Here is a 19,283-nt window from a genome sequence, read left to right on the forward strand (position 1 = left end):
ATGTCTTATTTCACAATGTTTCCAGGTATCTTTTGATTTGTCCTTGACTTTCTTCCTGACCCACTCGTTGTTCAACATTGAATTGTTTAATTTCCACGTGTTTGATTTGGTTCTCCATGTTTGTGTGTGATTCACTTCTATCTTCAGTGCATCATGGTCTGAAAAGATTGTTGATACTATTTCTATCTTCCTGGTTCTATTGAGGTATGTTTTGTGGCCTCGCACATGGTCTATTTTGGAAAATGTTCCACGTGCACTGGAGAAGAATATGTATTCTTTCTTTTTGAGGTCTAAATACCGGTATAGGTCTATTAGCCCTCTCTCTTCTATTTCTTCCTTCAATGTTTCCTTTCTGAGTTTTGTTCTTGTTGATCTATCCAGAGTTGATAAGGCGATGTTGAAGTCTCCAGCTACCATTGTGTTGTTGGCAATGTCCTCCTTAAAATCTGTTAGCAGTTGTTTTAAATATTTTGCTGTTCCCTCATTAGGTGCGTATACATTTAAGAATGTGATTTCTTCCTGTTGTACGTATCCCTTGATAAATAGAAAATGGCCTTCTCTGTCCCTTCTAAACTTTTTCAACCAGAAATTTATGTTGTTGCACACTAGTATGGCTACCCTTCGTTTTTGAGTGAGCTGTTAGCTTAGAGGATTGTTTCCCATCCTTTCACTTTGAGTCTGTGTTTGCTCTGACTGTTGAGATGAGTTTCTTGTAGGCAGCAGAATGTTGGGTTCTGTCTCTGAATTCATTTTGCCACTCTGTGTCTCTTAATTGGTGAATTTAGACTGTTGATTTTGAGAGATTACTGCTATGGGGTTTTGTGTCATCTTTCTGTAAGTGTCTGTTGTGCTTTAGGGTTTGTTTTGTTTTATAGTAGCCCTTTTAGCCCTTCTTTTAGGTTTGGTTTTGAGTCTATGAAGTTCCTGAGCTTCTGTTTATCCAAAAATAGTGTACCATTCCTCGAGTTTGAGTGAGAGTTTAGCCGGATAGAGTATTCTTGGTGAAGCATTCATTTCAGGGAGTTTTTTCACTACGTCCCACCATTGCCTTCGGGTTTGGAAGGTTTCTTCTGATAGGTCTGCTGTTAATCTAAGGGGTGCTCCTTTGTATGTGATTTTCTTCTTTGACCTTGCTGCTTGCAGTACTGTGTCTCTATCCGTGGCATCCATCATTCTAACTATAATATGTCTTGGAGTGTTTTTGTTAGGGTCTCTTTTAGCTGGTACCCTTCGAGCTCCTTGAATCTGAATGGCTGCATTGTCCAGCTCTGAGAATTTTTCAGCAATGATTTGTTTGACCGTGGCTTTTTCATTGGGATTGTTTCCCTGAGCTTCTGGTACTCCAATTATTCTAATGTTGTTCCTCTTGGAATCATCTCCTAGGACCCTGATTTGCTCTAGCGCTATTTTGAGGTCTCTTGCCATTATTTGTTGTTGCCTGTAGGCTTGGTGCAGCTGATCTTCCAGCTCACTGATTCTGACTTCAGCTGTAGCCATTCTACTGTTCAGGGCACAGACTGACTTTTTAATTTCATCTACCGAGTCTTTTATTTGTGACATTTCTGTGTGTAGCTTTCCAATTTCTGCTCTCATTTCTTTCTATATTTTCTTGAGTGTTTCTTTCATGTCCTCATTTAATTTACTAGATATCGGTCTCACTGTTTCATTGAGTTCATTGAACATCTTCTTTACTTTATATCTGAATTCTTTCTCAGAGAGGTCTCTTAGGTGAGTAGCCCCTACTGAGGCTTCTGGACTCTTTTCATCATCCTCCTCTCGTGGTGGGGATTTGCGTTGTTTCTTCATGTTGGTGTGGAGGTATGGAGTCTGAAATGTTACTTGAGAGTGCTGGGTATGAGATTACCTGCATCTGCGTGAGCATTGGCCAGCCCAAAATCATGCCACGCCCACTTCTACTGAAACCACGCCCGCTTCCAAAGAGACCACGCCCCTATGGGTACCTGATGTGTGTGTGTGTGTGTGGGTGTACAACCTTGGGGAGGCAGAAGACCGGCAGAGCGTTGAGGTCCAACCAGAAGAGGCTTAGGGATGGTGAGTGTCCCAGGGTCTTTGAGGATGCCTGGGGCTCATACACAGAGAAAGCCAAGTCCCGGGTTTGAATACTGACGGACTAACTGACCTGTGGGAGGAAGAAAACTGGCACAGCGTTGGGTTTGAATAGGAAGTGGCTTAGGGGTGGTGAGTATCCCAGGATTCTAGAGGACATCTGGGGTGCATCACGGAGAAAGCCAAGTCCCGGGTTTGAATACTGATGGACTAACTGAGCTCAACATCATTCTAATATCAACAAGCATTAGCCAAGTGGCACGAATGCTCACCAGTTTCGATCATGAATGTGGAAAGGTCGGGCTGCAGCCGTATCTCACAAAGACAATGTTTGTGAAATAAAAAATAGTTCCTGATGTTCAATTTGCTCTCAATGGAATGAACATCCCCAAATGCAGCAGTTATGTGTACCTGGGTCGAAAACTCAACATGATGAATGACTTGGCACCAGAACTGCTCAGGAGGAAAAGAGCTGAGTGGAATGCCTTCAAGAGTGTCAAAGAAATATCTAAGAGGACGAAGAACCTCCGGCTCCGGGCACGTCTTTCCGACTCTACCGGTCTTCCTGCACTAACATATGCCTCAGACACCTGAGTCCTATGAAAAAAGGATGAGAACGCTATTCAGGTCTCCCAAAGAGGAATCAAAGGAGCTATGCTTGGAGTATCATGCTTCACTCAAGTGAGAGAAGGAATCTGGAGTTCCGACCTCCATTGACAATCGAGGATCAGAGACACTGCCTTATTTGCCAAGGCGTCAAAAATCAGATGGGCGGGACACATAATGTGATTTGGAGATGACTGCTGGACTATAGCCATTACTGACTAGATTCCACGTGACGTCAAAAGAATGTCTGGCCGCCCACCTATGAGATGGTCAAACTTTTTCATCAAGATGAGCATGAACGTTTATAAGTCTACAACTGTACCTCATGGTGTTTCACTAATAAAAACAAAAGACCCTGAACAAACAGTTTGATGTTCTTTGTGTTCCTGGAGCAAGTAGACACCATTGGGCTACACTAGCACAAGACAGGGAGGAATGGAGAGGTTACCGGTGCCCACTCAAGCAAATCAATGTGCAACGGAATGACAAGTGATACAAATGAAATGATACCTTTTGTTTATGGTGTGATATGTGGATCCAATTTTATCTTTTCTCATGTTTTATCCAAGTTCCCCAAAGCCAAGTCCACCTATACAAACCAAATGACCACCTGAAGAAGCCACGCTATACAGTGAAATGGCAACTTGGCCCTTTATATCAATAGCGTCTCTTAATAGACTGAATGTTATTGTTGACTGAACAATGGACTGTTCTCCTATCAATGAGCACAGAGTGGCAGGAAACAAAATCCATCCATTTGCTGCTTACAGAAAACACATCTAAAATCTCAGGATAGATGCAGGCTCAGAGTAAAAGGATGGAAAGCAATTACATAACCAAGGAGAAAAAAAGCTGGACAGTCATACTTACAGAAGATCAAATTACATTCAGTCCGAAGAAAATAGAGACAGGGATGGACACTACTTATTGAACAGGAGAACAATGGCAACTCTAATCAACATATATACACCAAATCTCAAGTCAGCAAAGTTGGTAAGGCTCTTGCTCACAAACCTACAGGAACATATGGATGAAAGCATAACTGTCAGCACTGAATAGATCCACTGGACAGGTTATTGGTAAATACACAAGAGCCCTAAGTGAGGAACTAGGAGATACAGGACTAATACAGGGCCTTCCATCCTTCCAAAATGAATACACGTTCTTCTCTAGTGCACATGAATAATGCCTGGAGCAAAAAAAAAAAAAAGAAATCCAAAGACTAGCAGAAAAAAAATAAAAACAAGAGCAGAAATAAAAAAATATACAAACAAAAAAAGATTAAAAAGAATCAATGAAATCAGGAACTGGTTCTTCAAAAGAATAAACATGATAGACAAACTGTAAGATAACACTGTTTTGTCCTTCCTCGGGTAGCTTACGTTTATCGGGTCACACCCATCACAGGGCACTGAACTTGTATTATAAGTTAATATTGCCTTTCTCCTCTCCTTATGTCTTTTGAATAGTTTACCTTAAAGCAATGTCCTTTCTGTATGTGGACAGGAAGACAGTTAATATTATTCTTTGTAACTTTGGAGTTGATTGACTTCAAATAATATTTACTCCTGGGCATCTTCTTTCTTGACTCAGTTTCCCTTAGTAACTAGCACCCCAAAAGCAGGGTCCCGACGAGGGACTGAATGGACCCAGGGAAAGCTGTGAGCTACCCTGGCATCGAAATGGGCCAGGCCAAAGCGCCACAATACTCAATTATAAGTTGAGGACATGATCATGGACAAATGCTGTCATGATCCAAAGTAAGTAACGATGAGACTAGGACCCTGCTGGGGCTGGGAAGATTAACCTGGCCTGAGGACTGCAGACCTGGGCCAGGGCCCCGGCAGCTGAAGACCTCCAGGACCAGCCACCACCATGCTGAGACCACTCTCCACACACCTGAAGGTACCGGCAGAGGGACAAAGCCACGTGGGTTCCGGGGCCGAGATCTCCAAGCCTACTCGGATTGGAGTCGAGCATCCTCCACCCAGATTCTCCAAATTCCAGTAGGTGGGGGTCACACCCACCACCTGGCCCCCTGGCGCCGTGTAATCCCATCAGCGGCCAAGACTCAGAGACTATAAAAACCAGCTTCCGGAACCGACATCTTATTATGACATCTCATTCCTACTTTGACTACCGAATGTAGCCTGCCCACATGGCAGAGTCTGGCAAACTCCCCGTGGCGCACCCAATATGCCAAATACCAGTAACAATGATGGGTCTCATTCTCCTAAAGAGCCTTGAATATAATCTCAGGGCTAGGATGAAGGAGACGTTACTGGGGCCTGCTCGAGGCAATCGACGAATAACAGGATGATCTGTGATCTGTGATCTGTGAGGACTGCAGAATGTATAGTGAGATGTTCTCAGGAACAACCAAACTAAGTTTATATTTCTTACTGTGCTCATACAGAATGACATTGCTAGAAATATTAGAAGTAGATTTATTACAACTATTTAAGTAGATTACTAACTGAGGGAAGAACACACCCTTGTTGGGATCCCACCCTTGAGCAGATCTCCTAGTAATCTGGAGTAATCTCTTTAGATGAGATTTTATCCTTGATTTAATCTCCTGGAGGAGTGGTCTTACCTCTCTTTATTGATTTGTTAGTGTTCAACCCACCTTTGTGTCACCTCCTTACGTGATTGCTATATAAACTAAGACTGTAGACCCAGGCGAGGGAGATCCAGATTCAGAGCGAGAGGGACTCAAGCTTGAGAGAGAGAACAGCTGTCCTGATCCAGGCCACACACAGGACTCAAGAGCACCAAACGCGGACGGTGAGAAAGCCGTCCAGAGAACCTGTGAACACACAACCTTCAGCGTGCTAAGATTTTACAGCAAACCATTGGCTAGACTTACAAGGAAAAGAAAAGAAAGTACTCAAATAAATTGGATGAGAAACAGAAGGGGAGAAACTAGAACAGATCCCCAAGAAATCCAATACATCCTGAGAACTTACTATGAACAATTCTACTTTGCTAAGCTGGAGAACCTATAAGAAATAGACAGATTCCTAGAAAAATGTAATCCCAAAAAGAAATGAGAAGGAAATCAAAAGACTAAACAGGTTTACAAGCAAGGAAATTGAAACACTGATTAACAATTTCCCCAAAAATTAATGTCCTGGTGGAGATAGGTTTACAGGTGAGTTTTATCAAACCCTCAGAGAAGATTTACTGCCATTGATCCTCACATTTTCCAAAATATCAAAGAAACTGGAATCCTTCCTTACAACTTCTCTGAAGCTAACATTAGACTGAGACTCAAAGCTGAAAGATATATTACCAAAAAACTTTCAGACCAATTTCCTTGATGTTCAACAAAATCTTAGCAAAACTAGAACAAGCCTGTGGGAAAAAAGGAAAAACGCTGCACAAAAAATTTTTTCTAGTTTGGACGCTGAGTAGGCCTTCTCACTAAAATGCTCTGTGGGAAAGAATTTTCCTGCAAGCAAGTTAGCAAGCCAGTGGTGAGATTCAAACACACACTTGGTTACTGAACTTAAATGTTGCTAATACTTGGCTCATCCCAGAGGTCAGATCAGCGTTGAGTGTGGTTTTGAAGTGGGCGGCCACATCAGCAGCAAATTATTCTCCCCCTCCATATTCCATAAGAACCACCGTGTGGCCTATTAAACTGAATTTCCACCAGGGGAGCCTGGCAACTCTGAAAACATTAGGCCTAATAGTCTTTTAGCCCCTACTCCAATCAACATTTCCCCAAAACCCACAAAAGTAGTGTTGAGCACAAGAACCAATACAACCCTAATCAAAAAGTAGCAGTAGCTCAAGGCAAAGAATACATTCCCAGAATCAGCACAAGAGACTTGACACAATTACAGAGGGACACCAAGGTGAAAAGGAATATCCTTGATGGGGAAAGAAGAGACCACCACTCACCAAGCTCCCCCAGAGTCCTCCCTGACAGTGACAGGGGATGCTGATAGTGTACTGGAGAGAACCACCTCCGGACTACCACTGTCACATGGGGAAACAGGGAAGACCCCCTTATGAGGAGTGGATGAAAACAGGTGCCCTAAAGCTTCAACAAAAAATACCCACCTACATAATCTCTCTGATAAAGAATTCAGAGACAAAATGTTAAGCATGTTTAATGAGCTCAAAGTCTTTAACAGGGAAAATTGGCATCCAATATAACACAAGAGGATATGAGAACAGAAATTAGAAAAACACAAGCAGAAATGTTAGTAATAAGACTTTGGCAGATGAAATGACAAATTCAATTGATGCCCTCAGTGAGCTAGCAGATAAGATGTAGAAAACTTTCAGGCAACAACAAAAGGTGGAAAAAGACCTCAAAATAAATCAACAGAAGACAAGAGAACTATGGAATGAATTCAAGAGGAACAACACAAGAATCATCAGACTCCCAGAAGGACAAGAAGGCAACTTCTTGTTAGTAAGAGTCAAAAACAACATTTCTGAGACGTTCCCTGAGCTGGAAAACACAGGCATCCAGATACAGGAAACCTGAGGGGTACCAGCTAAAAGATATACTAAAAAATTATTCCAAAGCATATCCTAATCAAAATGACAAAAACCATAGATAGAGATACAATACTGAAAGTAGAAAGATCGAAAAAGAAATTACATATAAAGGAATGCCCCTTAGATTTAGCATACCTATTAAATGAGGCCCTCCAAGCCTGAGGTCAATGGTAGATATAGTAAAAAAAAAAAAAAACCTTAAAGTCAAACACAGGATGATCTCACTTATCTGTGGAATATAGAATACTGGATGAGAAAATGTACTGTAGTAAAAGGGTAATGCCTAAATCATCCTTGACCTCAGTGTTTAAAGGTAAGAGAGATATGGAAGGAAAGAAAGCAAGTGGGGAAAAAGAGAATGAGGAGTAACCAGTTAATAGACATCCGGTCTTCAATATCGCAGTGTTATGAGTGAGGGGTGTAGCCATCAATCTAAAACACAGATTCAGCAGAATGGAAAATATGAGATATAAGCAGCAACCACTGAAACTTTGTAAGGTGCCTGTCAGGTTGATACACAGGGGTGGAGTGAGGGTTGGATTGGGAAGGGAATCAAAACAGTGGTGGAGGGATTGGTCTTCAACTCAACTATCAGTAACTTTGTAAATCATGGCTCTTTAATATTTTTTAAAAATATTAAAGAAATGAAGGCCTCACCAAGAATACTTTACCCAGCCAGACTCTTATTCAGATTTGAAGGAATGATACACAACTTCACAGACAAACAAAAACTCAGAAATTTCATAGACTCAAAACCAATTTTGAAAGAACTGAAGGGGCTACTTTAAGGCAAGACAAACCCCAATATATACAAAACTTCTACAGAGAGATGGCACAAAACCCCATGACAAATATCGCTCTTAATGTCCATGGTTTAAATGCAACAATTAAGAGATACAGAGAGGGAAAATAGGCATCAAAATTGAGTATAACATTCTACTGCCTAAAAGAAACACATTTGAAAGGTCATAATAAACACAACTCAAAGCCAAAGACTGAAAATAGTTCTTGAAGCAAATGATTCCTCAAAAAGCCTGGGATGGCCATGCTAGTATCCAATAACATAGATTACAGACTGTAAAGGTTACAAGAGACAGCAAAGGCCATTTCTTAGCAATCGAGGGACATGTTCATTTGAAAGAAACTGCTTTCCTAAACACAAATGCACACAATGAGGGACCAGGAAAATAGTTGAAACAATTGCTAATATACTTCTAGGAGTATAAGTTCAAAATGTGGGTGCACGATGCACACATTTGATGTCCAAGAACTGCCTCCCAGCCTCCCCAACAGAGGAACAAAGATAAAAGGGACTACAAGCTGATATCAGGTAAAAATGGCCCATTTAATGAAGAACTGTTAGCATACTTACACACATCTGAGGGGGTTTGAGGAATAAGACTGCACGTAGGTGTGATTAATAATTTACAGAGGTAAAGCATTTCAGGGGAAGCAATTTTCTTGATGGGATTAACTCAGGAGACATTCTATCTCCCAGGGACATCTATATTGCTTTTCTCTTTCCCTTTAATTATATATATTAAACAATTACGTTTTACTTCTTATTAATACTTGCAATTATTTAAACACAATAAGAGATATAGATTCCTAAATTTAGTTCTCTGGGTTCAAAGAGCAAGCAAGACTTTTACCGTAAATCCTAGACCAAGTCCTCAGGCCAGTCCTTGGGAGTCATGTCTCTTAAGTCATAATGCTTGCAGCAGGACTGTGCTCTTATGCTTTCTAGACTGTCTCATTTTGATGCCAGAGCAGTTCTGCCAATTTCCCCAGGTCCATCCCAGTCCCAAAGATGGACCTCCTTTTGTTGCATGTTAGGAACTATAGCAACTGAAGCCTGAGTCAATATTTATGACAAATGTCCAGGAGTACATATATATATATATGTATATATATATATATATCATAGTCAATCAACTCACCTCTCAAATATTAGGAGCATGGCATTAATGGTGTTTCTGTGTTTAAGCAAAAAAAATACTCTGTAGTAAAATATGAGAAGTTATAGGGAAACAGAAAAGCAAGTACTTCACTTCAAATACAAAGTCCAAAGTTACCAGAAAGTTTAACTTATAAGGAACCAACCCTGATTTGTGGAATTATGACAATGAGAGGTAAAGCACAATGAAAAGGTTAAAGATGAACTCAGGGGATCAAGGCTGCTCATAAGAGAACTGGAAGCTTCTCTGGGGAGGGAGGAAGAGCCAATTCACTTATGAAGCCTAAAGCACTTAGGAGTAATATCCAACTAAGAAGGACATTGAGAGTAACACAATAGTAGTTGGATATTTCAACAACACTTTGTCACTTCATTATAGATCAATGAGACCAAAACTCAGCAAAAAATACTGACTTTGAAGAAATAAATGGAAGAGAAGAGGATAGAAGATATATACAGGACTTTTCATCCCCCAGAAGATGGATGAATAAACATTCTTCTCTGGTGCACATGGGACAGTCTCCAAGATAAACCAAATGATGAGACACAAAAAGACCTCCATAAAATCAAGAGTAGAAATTGTATCAACTGAAGTTTTAGACATTCATGTACAGAAAGTAAAATTTAATCAAACACAGAAATGGAGAATCAAATAAAACACCTGGAAATTAGACAGTTCACTACTGAAAAACCAGTGGGTCAGAAAGGAAATCAAAAGATTTCTGGAAGCAGATATGAATGAGAAGACAAGCTACTAGAACTTGTGGGATACAGCAAAAGCAGTATTAGGAGGAAAGTTTATAGCTCTGCAATAATTCATCAAGAAGGAAGAGAGAGCCCACACCACATCAGTAACATGAATTAACAGCTTAAGAAAACGGAAAAACAATAAACAAAAAGAGCCCAAACCAGGCAGGGGACAGGAAATAATAAGCCTTACAGCAGAAATGAACAAGTTAGAATATCAAAAATCAATCCAAAAGTTCAATGAAACCAAGAGCTGGTTCTTTAAAAAAGTAAAACAGAAAACAAGATATATAAGCCTTTAGCAAGACTCACAAAGTACTAGAGAGAAAACCCAAGTAAACTGAATCCAAAATTAAAGAGGGCAACAAAAATCAAAGAACTACAAAGGATTTCCAGAGATTATTTTGAGAATCTTTATACCATGAAATAAGAAAACCTAGAAGAAATGGATAAATTCCTGGATTTATATACCTTCTCAAGGTTGAACCAAGAAGATTTGGAATACTTGAACAGACTTATCACTATTGAGGAAATTTTAATATAATCAAAAGACTTCCCCAAAACAAAAGCCCAGGCCCAGATGTATTCTCTAGTGAGTTATATCAAAACTTTAAAGAGGACCTACTGCCAATTCTTTTCAAGCTTTTCCAGGAAATTTAAGAAATAGAAACATTCCCAAAAGTTTCTACAAAGAAAATATCACCCAGATACCAAACACAGAAAAAAACAACAAAAAGATAATCATTACAGACTAATATCACTGATGAACACAGATGCAAAGATTCTCAGCAAAATGTTAGAAAATATAATACAACGATGCATCTAAAATATCAAATCAATGACCAAATAGGATTCAACCTGGGGATGAAACAATGGTTTAACAGTCACAAGGCAATCAACATAATATATTACACATATAAAAAATAAAAACCATATTATCATATTGAAAGATGCAGATAATCAATTTGACAAGATTCAGCACCCATCTTTTATCATAAAAACTCTCAACAAAATGAGAGTTGAAGGAGCTTCCCTCATTATAGTCAAAACCATCTATCACAAGTCCACAGCAAGTATTATTCCTAATGGGGAGAAACTAAAAGCCTTCCCTCTAATATCAGGTACAAAGCAAAACCCACTCTCATCACTCCTATTCAATATAGCACTGGAAATTCTTGCCACAGCAGTTAGGCAAGAAAAGGGTATCAATGGCATCTGGATGGGAAAGGAAGTAGTCAAGCTTTCACCATTTGCAATTGAAATGATACTATACTTAGAAAATCCTAAAGACTCAAAAAAAGTTTCTGGATACTATAAATTTATACAGATTTATACCGTAAAGTGGAAGTTTACAAAATCAATGTCCAAAGGATCTTGACTTTCCTATTTACAAGTAATGAAAGACACATTAATAAAACAATCCCGTTTAAAATTGTGCCTCAGAAAATCAAGTTCCCAAGAAAAGCTTAACTAAAATGGTGAAATAGCTATACATAGAAAATTATAAAACACTAGTCAAGAAATTAAAGAGGATATAAGGGAGTGGAGACATATCTCCTGCTTATGGATTGGGAGGATTATCACCACCAAAAAGGCAAAAATTCCCAGCACACGGGGGTATGGTGCTGCTAGAAGGTCAATCTGTACCTGTGAGGCACATGCATCAGCAACTTGATGGCACCTATGGACTTCCATATACCCCAAATTTTCTGCTGTGCCTTTGGCCAGACCCAAAAAACTTGGGGCAGAGTTTACCAAGAAAGTAAACGACCAAAAGTTAGGTATGTGGGAGACACAACCCACAAACCACCTTCGGCTCAGCTATATAATTGGAAGCATGGCCTCTCTGGTTCCTAATCGAACTGCTTAATGGCCATGATCCCAGAGACTCAGAAAAAAATCTCGAAACCCAACGGCTTTTGGCAGAAATGCGTCCAGTCCCTGCAGTAGGTTACAGGCTCTGGGCCAACCTAGGTGGGAATAGGTTTCATGCCTTGGCCTGTTCCCCCTGGTGGCCCAGTGGCTGCCATCCTCCAGAGGCCACTGGACAGTCAGGTTTGGACCCGCAGTGACAAGACACACAGGGCCTCATGGGATGCGGGTGGAGCCGGCCCTTTCCTCACCGTCCCAACAAGACCCCAAGTCACTGCCCACGAATTGCCTCTCTGGCTCCTGATCAAGCTGCCTAACGGCCATGATTCCAGAGACTCGGAAACAAATTTTGAAACCCAGCGGCTTTTGGCAGAAATGTGTCTGAACCCCACAGTAGGTTACTGTTGCCGGGCCACCCCAAGGGGGAAAGGGTACTGTCCCCCCACTTGCTCCCCCTTGGCAGTTCAGTGGCCACCATCCTTCAGAGGCCATTGGACAGTCGGGTTTGGCCCCTCAATGACAAGACACGCAGGGCCTCATGGGATGGGGATGGAGCCGGCCCTTTCCTCCCTGTTTCGAGATCCGGAGTTGCCTCCCATGAAAGGCCTTTCTGGCTTCTGATCAAGCTGCTTAACAGCCATGACCCCAGAGACTCGAACAAATCTCAGGACCCAGCAGGTTTTGGCAGAAATTCCTCCAGATTTGATTGTTAAAATTTCGGAATTTGGGGGCTAGAGCGATAGCACAGCAGGTAGGGCATTTGCCTTGCAAGCGGCTGACCCGGGTTCAATTCCCAGCATCCCATATGGTCCCCCTGAGCACTGCCAGGAGTGATTCCTGAGTGCAGAGCCAGGAATAACCCCAATTCAATGCTGGGTGTGACCCAAAAGGCAAGAAAAAAAAAGATTTAGGAATTTCAAAATCATGCAGCCACTGCTGCAGCCACGCGACATCATATTTTATTCATAACCAGCAATAGAAAACATATAGTCTATGGTTGCCTTTTCAGCAGATCTGAGTGTTGGGGTAAAATCCCAAATAATAATGGTGGGTCTGGTGTCAAAATATCGAATGTAATCAAAGCAGAGAGAGAGTAATGTGGAAATCATCTGCCCCACAGGTAGGGGGAGGGTGTGGGATGGGGCTATACTGGGGTTTTGGTGGGTAGAGAATGGGCACTGGTGAAGGTACAGGTGTTTCACTGTATGACCGAGACTTAAACCCTAAAGCTTTGTGACTGCTTTCACGGTAATTCAATAAATAAAATTGGAAAAAACGGGAAAAAAAGTTAGGTGGAGTTCTTGCCTAATTCAATCAACTAATCAGTGGCTGAATAAATAGTAGTCCTCCTACATAAAAAAAAGAATCCTCAAAGCATTATACATATTCAATGTAGTCACTGTAAGGATACCTGTGAATAAAAATGCAATGGGGGGGGGGGGTGAGGAGTGGGGAACAGTCCTTTGGTATGACTCATTCAATGGCCATGAGCAGCCTTCAAGGCCTCCCCAGCAGAGGAACAAAGAGACACAGAAGATGGTCTAAATGGCCCATTTAATTCAGAACTGAATAATGTTTATACCAAATCTGAGGGGGTTCAAGGTACAGGACTGCACATAGGTATGACTGATCAGAGGTAAAACCCTTCAACGGAAGTAATTCTTTTGAGGGGGATTAACTCAAGAAGATGTGCTGTCTCCCAGGGGCTATACTGAGAAATTCACCCAGGGGCAAAAAACATCTAAATTGCTTTTCTTTTTTCCTTGCTGCTAGTACATATTAAACAATTAAGTTGACTTCTTATTAATATTTGCAGTTATTTGAATAAACACAATAAGACATATTAGATTCCAAAGCTTAGGTCACTGGACGCCACGGGCAATGTTAGCTGGGCTTTTAACATAAATGCCAGACAAAGTCTTTAGGCCAGTTAGCTTATCCTATGGGGTCCCGTATTATTATTTTTTTAATTTTTATTAGTGAAACACCTTGAGGTACAGTTGTAGACTTACAAAATTTTTGTGCTTGTGTTTCAATTATACAATGATCAAGTACCCATACCTCCACCAGTGCCTATTTTCCACCACCACTGATCCCAGTACGCCTCCTACCCCCCCCCCCCAACTCCCCATCCCACCCTGCCTCTGTGGCAGGGCATTCCCTTTTGTTCTCTCTCTCCTTTGGGGTGCTGTGGTTGTCCTATCTTTTAAGTCATTATGGTCAAGACCCTGTTTTATGATTTCTAGACTGTCCCATCAAAGCCAGGGTAGCTTTACTGCTTGCCCTGGGTCCATCCAGAGTTCCCTTGGTGGGAGTCAGCTTTTTGTGGTGTTAGGAATTATGGTGACTAAAGCCTGAAGCAAGTAACTATGATGTATACCCAAGAGTAGATATATTACAGAATCAATCAAATATTAGGAGCACAGCATTAATGGTCTTTCTGTGTTTAAGCAAAGAACATTGTTCTATAGTAAAATATAAAAAAGGTTATAGGGGAAAGAGAAAAGCAAGTAACTCACTAGAAATACAAAATTCAGAGCTATCAGAAGGTTTGATCTTTTTTTCTTTAAGGCCCTCCCGTTGATCATCGATTTGCTCGAGCGGGCCCAGTAACGTCTCCATTGGAGACTTTGTTGTTACTGTGTCTGGCATATCGAATACTCTCGGTAGCTTGCCGGGCTCTCCGAGAGGGGCGGAGGAATCGAACTCGGGTCGGCCATGTTGGCCGCTTGTAAGGCGAACGCCCTACCCGCTGTGCTATTAATTTTAATCCAATCACCATGAGATACAATTACAAAGCTTTTGTGATCAGTCATACAATGCTCCAACACCCATCCCTCCACCAGTGTACATTTACTACCACCAAATATCCCCCGCATCACTCCTTCCACCACCCCACACACACCAACAGCCTGCCTCTATGCAGACTTTCTTTTTTCTTTCTTTCTTTCTTTCTTTCTTTCTTTCTTTCTTTCTTTCTTTCTTTCTTTCTTCCTTCCCCCCCCCTCTCTCTCTCTCTCTCTCTCTCTCTCTCTCCCCCCTTTTGGGTATTATGGTCCTTAGTAGTAAATTCTCCATCCAAGACTTAAATAATTAATCTTGACTTGGAGAATTTAGTAGCTAACAGAATGAGAGGTAAAACACAAAGGAAAGATTAAAGATAAACATGAGGGACTAGAGGTGCTTGTAAGGAGCACTGTACATTTCTCTGGTGGAGGAGGGGGAAATTCACTGATGAAGCCAAAGACACTTAGGATTAATATCCAATAGATACCCATGACATTCTTCAAAGAAATAGATCAAACACTTTTGATAATCATGTGGAACAATAAACCCCCAAGAACAGTTAAAGAAATTCTTGGGAGAAAGAAGATGGGAAGCATCAGTTTCCCCAACTTCAAACTATACTACAAAGCAGTAGTAATGGAAACAGCATGGTCTTGGAATAAAGACAGACCCACACATCAATGGAATAGCGTTAAATAGCCTGATAAATATCTCAAATATGTGATCATTTAATCTTTGAAAAAGGGGCAAGAAATATGAATTGGAGAAAACAAACCTTCTTCAAAAATGCTTCTGGGAAAACTGGACAGCTACAGGTAAAAAGATCAACTCATAACACTAACACCATGTATAAAAGTCATTTCAAAATGGATTAAAGACCTCAACATCAGACCAAAAACCGTAAGCCACATGAAGAAAAACGTAGGCAAAACCCTCCATGACATGAAACTCAGTATATCTGCAAAGATGAAGCACCACCAACCAAGCAAATGAAAGCAAATATAAATGAATGGGACGACATTAAACTAAAAAGCTTCTGCCTATCAAAAGAAATAGTGACCAAAATACAAAGATGATCCACGGAAAAATGGGAAAAATATTTACACAATACTCATTTGATAAGGGTATAATATCAAAGATATATAATGCACTGGTAGAACTTAACTAGAAAAAAATCCAACCCCATCAAAAAATGGGGAGAAGAAATGAACAGAAACATCCTCAAATAAGTAATACAAATGTCCAAAACACACATTAAAAATTGCTCTAAATCACTATTGCCCAGGGAGATGCAAATCAAAATAATTACGAGATATCATCACACACCACAGAGACTGGCACACATCCAAAAGAACAAGAACAATCTGTGCAGGCACAGATGCCAGGAGAAAGGGATTCTCCTTCATTGTTAGTGGGAATGCCTACTGGGTCCACCCATTTTGGAAACAATATGGGCATTCCTCAAAAAACTAGAAACTGAGCTACCATTTGACCCAGCAATACCACTTCTGGGAATATACCTCGGGGTTGCAAAAACAACAGCAGAAATGCCATCTACATTCCTATGTTCATTGCAGCACTGTTCGCAATAGCCAGAATCTGGAAGCAATCTGAGTGCCCCAGAACCGACACATGGATAAAGAAACTACAGTACATCTACAGAATGGAATACTATGCAGTCACAAGGAAAAATGAAGGCATGAAATTTGTTTATAATTTTAAGAACATGGATAGTATCACGCTGAGTGAAATGAATCAGAAGGATAACAGATATAGAATGACTGTATTCATTTGTGATATATAAAGAAAAATAGTATGAGACAAATATCCAAGGTCAAGAAAAACAGGGACCAAGAGGACTGGTCAGTGGTTGGAAGCTTGCCACAATTGTGTGGGAAAAGGGCAAAGAGAAGGGACCAATATGACAATAATAGTTAGAAATTATCGCTCTGGACAAAACCTGAGTGTTGAAGGTATGTAAAGGGATACATATCACAACCTCTCAGTATCTGTATTGTAAGCCATAATGCCCAAAATGGGAAGGGGAGAGAGAAGAAGATGATGATGATGAAGAAGAAGAAGAAGAAGAGGAAGAGGAAGACAAAGAAAAAGAGGAGGAGGAGAAGAAGAAGAGGAGGAGGAGAGGAGGAAGAAAATTAAAAAAAAACAGGGGAAAAAAACAAATTATTGACTAGTCATTTGTTACTAGTCAATAATTACTAGGGAATAATTACTAGGGAATAATTGTTTAGAGGAAAGCAAATCTTGAAAACTGTATTTGTAATTAAGAAACAAAATTCTAAAACAGATAAATAAATTGTAAAATGTCAGGGAAAGATAACAATACAGAAAGGGAAATGTTTAGAAAAATAAGATGGAGAAGAACAAATACCAGATGATCTCACTTATCCGTAGAATAGAGAGAGACAAGAAAAGAGTCTTTTCTATAGAGAGAGACAATAGAGAGAGACAAGAAAAGGGTCTTCTAGACCACATAGAATCCTTGACCTTGGATTATAAAACTTATTAACAAATTGTAGGGCAAGGGCAGGGGGGGATGAAAATTGGATCAGAAGTGACATAAGGGCATTGGTAAAGAACCAAGCACTTTGGTTAATAACTTTGCGTGTCAATACTATAAACTTTATACTATTGTAACCATATTATACTGTAGCACTGTAGCACTGTCCTCCCGTTGTTCATTGATTTGCTCAAGCAGGTGCCAGTAATGTCTCCATTGTGAAACTTGTTGTTACTGTGCTTGGCATATCGAAGACATCAAGGGTAGCTTGACAGGCTTTGCCCTGCAGGCGAGATACTCTCAGTAGCTTTCTGGGCTCTCTGAGAGGGGCAGAGAAATTGAACCCAGTTCGGCCGGGCTGGCCACTTGCAACCATATTATATAAACTATAAATTTAAATTCAGTCCAGAACATCTAATAAATGCTACTTTATTAAAAATAAAGATCTTTTATTTGGAGGGAGGGGTGTGACTTGGCAATAAAGCACTAGTCTAACATGTGTGAGGCCCTACATTCAATTCTTGGCACCAAATACACACAAATGATCTGTTTAATTCAGGTGACATCTACTTAAACTATAACTTTAAGAAATTTAACACCAGCTAGAGGAGTTTCAGCTTTTTCGGGGGAAACTGTTTAAGCCAAAGCAATCTGAAACATCCGGCCATGAGCAGAGAGCACTCACTGAACCAAGCTGTCAGGGGGTCGGTTAATAATAAGACTGCAAGTACAGGCCAGGGTCAACAAGTCCTGATTCCATGCCAGTGAGAATTTTATTTGCACTCTGAGGACATTTGAGATAGTAAACAAAAGAAGGAAAAACTTCTCTTTGAAGAAAAATACCCAGGGACAGTAAATCTATGACACCTGCAGTCAGTAAATGCTTCCTGAATGAGCCAGTGAGTGAATGGATGGGTGGATGCATGAATGAATGTCTGTAGCAATAGCAACCAGGATTCTCTTTAAAGAGAGCTGCACATTACGTCTCTTATAGGAATAGCCTGCCAGAAAGCAAAATCAGAGGCCACCCAGGGAGACCAGAGATGTCTCAACTGACTGAGGGTACACAACCCTCATCTGCCCACACAACTGGAGAGAAGGCGCTAAATGAGAGGATCAAGATGATGGTTACCATGGCTGTTATGGGACCCAGCAACTTCACTTAGGAGTTTTTGGAGCTTTTCAGCAGCTTTGAATCTGGTGTGATTAAAGTTAGACCTGTGGGGCATACCTGCTGCAGAATCTCCTCTAAAGTACCTAGAAAGTGGTTTTACTCTTGGATGAGTCACACACTGAACTACTGTTTTTCATAAGCATCCTTAAAGGTCACTTGGATAACTGATCAGAAAGAAACTGCATCAATGTGTAGTTGTATCAGTGTAAAAAAAAATTCTCCTATTTGTTTCAGCCAATAATCAGGTCATCCTCAGCTTTCTCATTCTAACAAAAGTTTCACCTATTTACCTAATATTGTCTTATAGTGTCTCTCTTCTGCTGCTTTATTAATTTTATAAAATGTGAATACAGAAAACAACTTGGAGTTCAGGAGAAAGCTGCTAATAGACATTGTCAGTTTCCTAGCACCCGAAATCAATTGCAGTGGGTCTGCTGGTTGGTGGTGTCGGTAACAAAGAAGAACTTACTGAACTGGCTATTAATAGATACTAGGAGTATAACTTCCCTTCCCTCCATCACTGAGTGCTGAAAGTGGATAAAGGACAGACATGATAGCCTCTGAGTATCCGTTTTGAAATCATAATGCTCAAAAGGAAAAGGAGGAGGAGGAGGAGAAGGACGAGGAGGAGGAGTAAGAGAGGAGGAAGAGGAGGAGGAGGAGGAGGAGAAGGAGGAGGAGGAGGAGGAGGAGGAGGAGGAGAAGAAGAAGAAGAAGAAGAAGAAGAAGAAGAAGAAGAAGAAGAAGAAGAAGAAGAAGAAGAAGAAGAAGAAGAAGAAGAAGAAGAAGAAGAAGAAGAAGAAGAAGAAGAAGAAGAAGAAAAGATGGGAGGGAAACTGGGGCCATTGGTGGTGGGAAATATACACTGCTGATGGGACAGGTGTTGGAACATTGCATGGCTAAAACCCAATCATGAACAACTTTGTAACTGTGTATCTCATGATGATTCCATTTTTAAAAGTTAAATTTAAAAAATTAAATAAGCATTAAAAATTACATAGTAGGAGCAAAGATGCCTAGTATTCCATTAACAG

This window comes from Sorex fumeus, unplaced genomic scaffold (assembly GCF_029834395.1).
Source record: "Sorex fumeus unplaced genomic scaffold, SorFum_2.1 ptg000026l, whole genome shotgun sequence".
NCBI lineage: Eukaryota > Metazoa > Chordata > Mammalia > Eulipotyphla > Soricidae > Sorex > Sorex fumeus.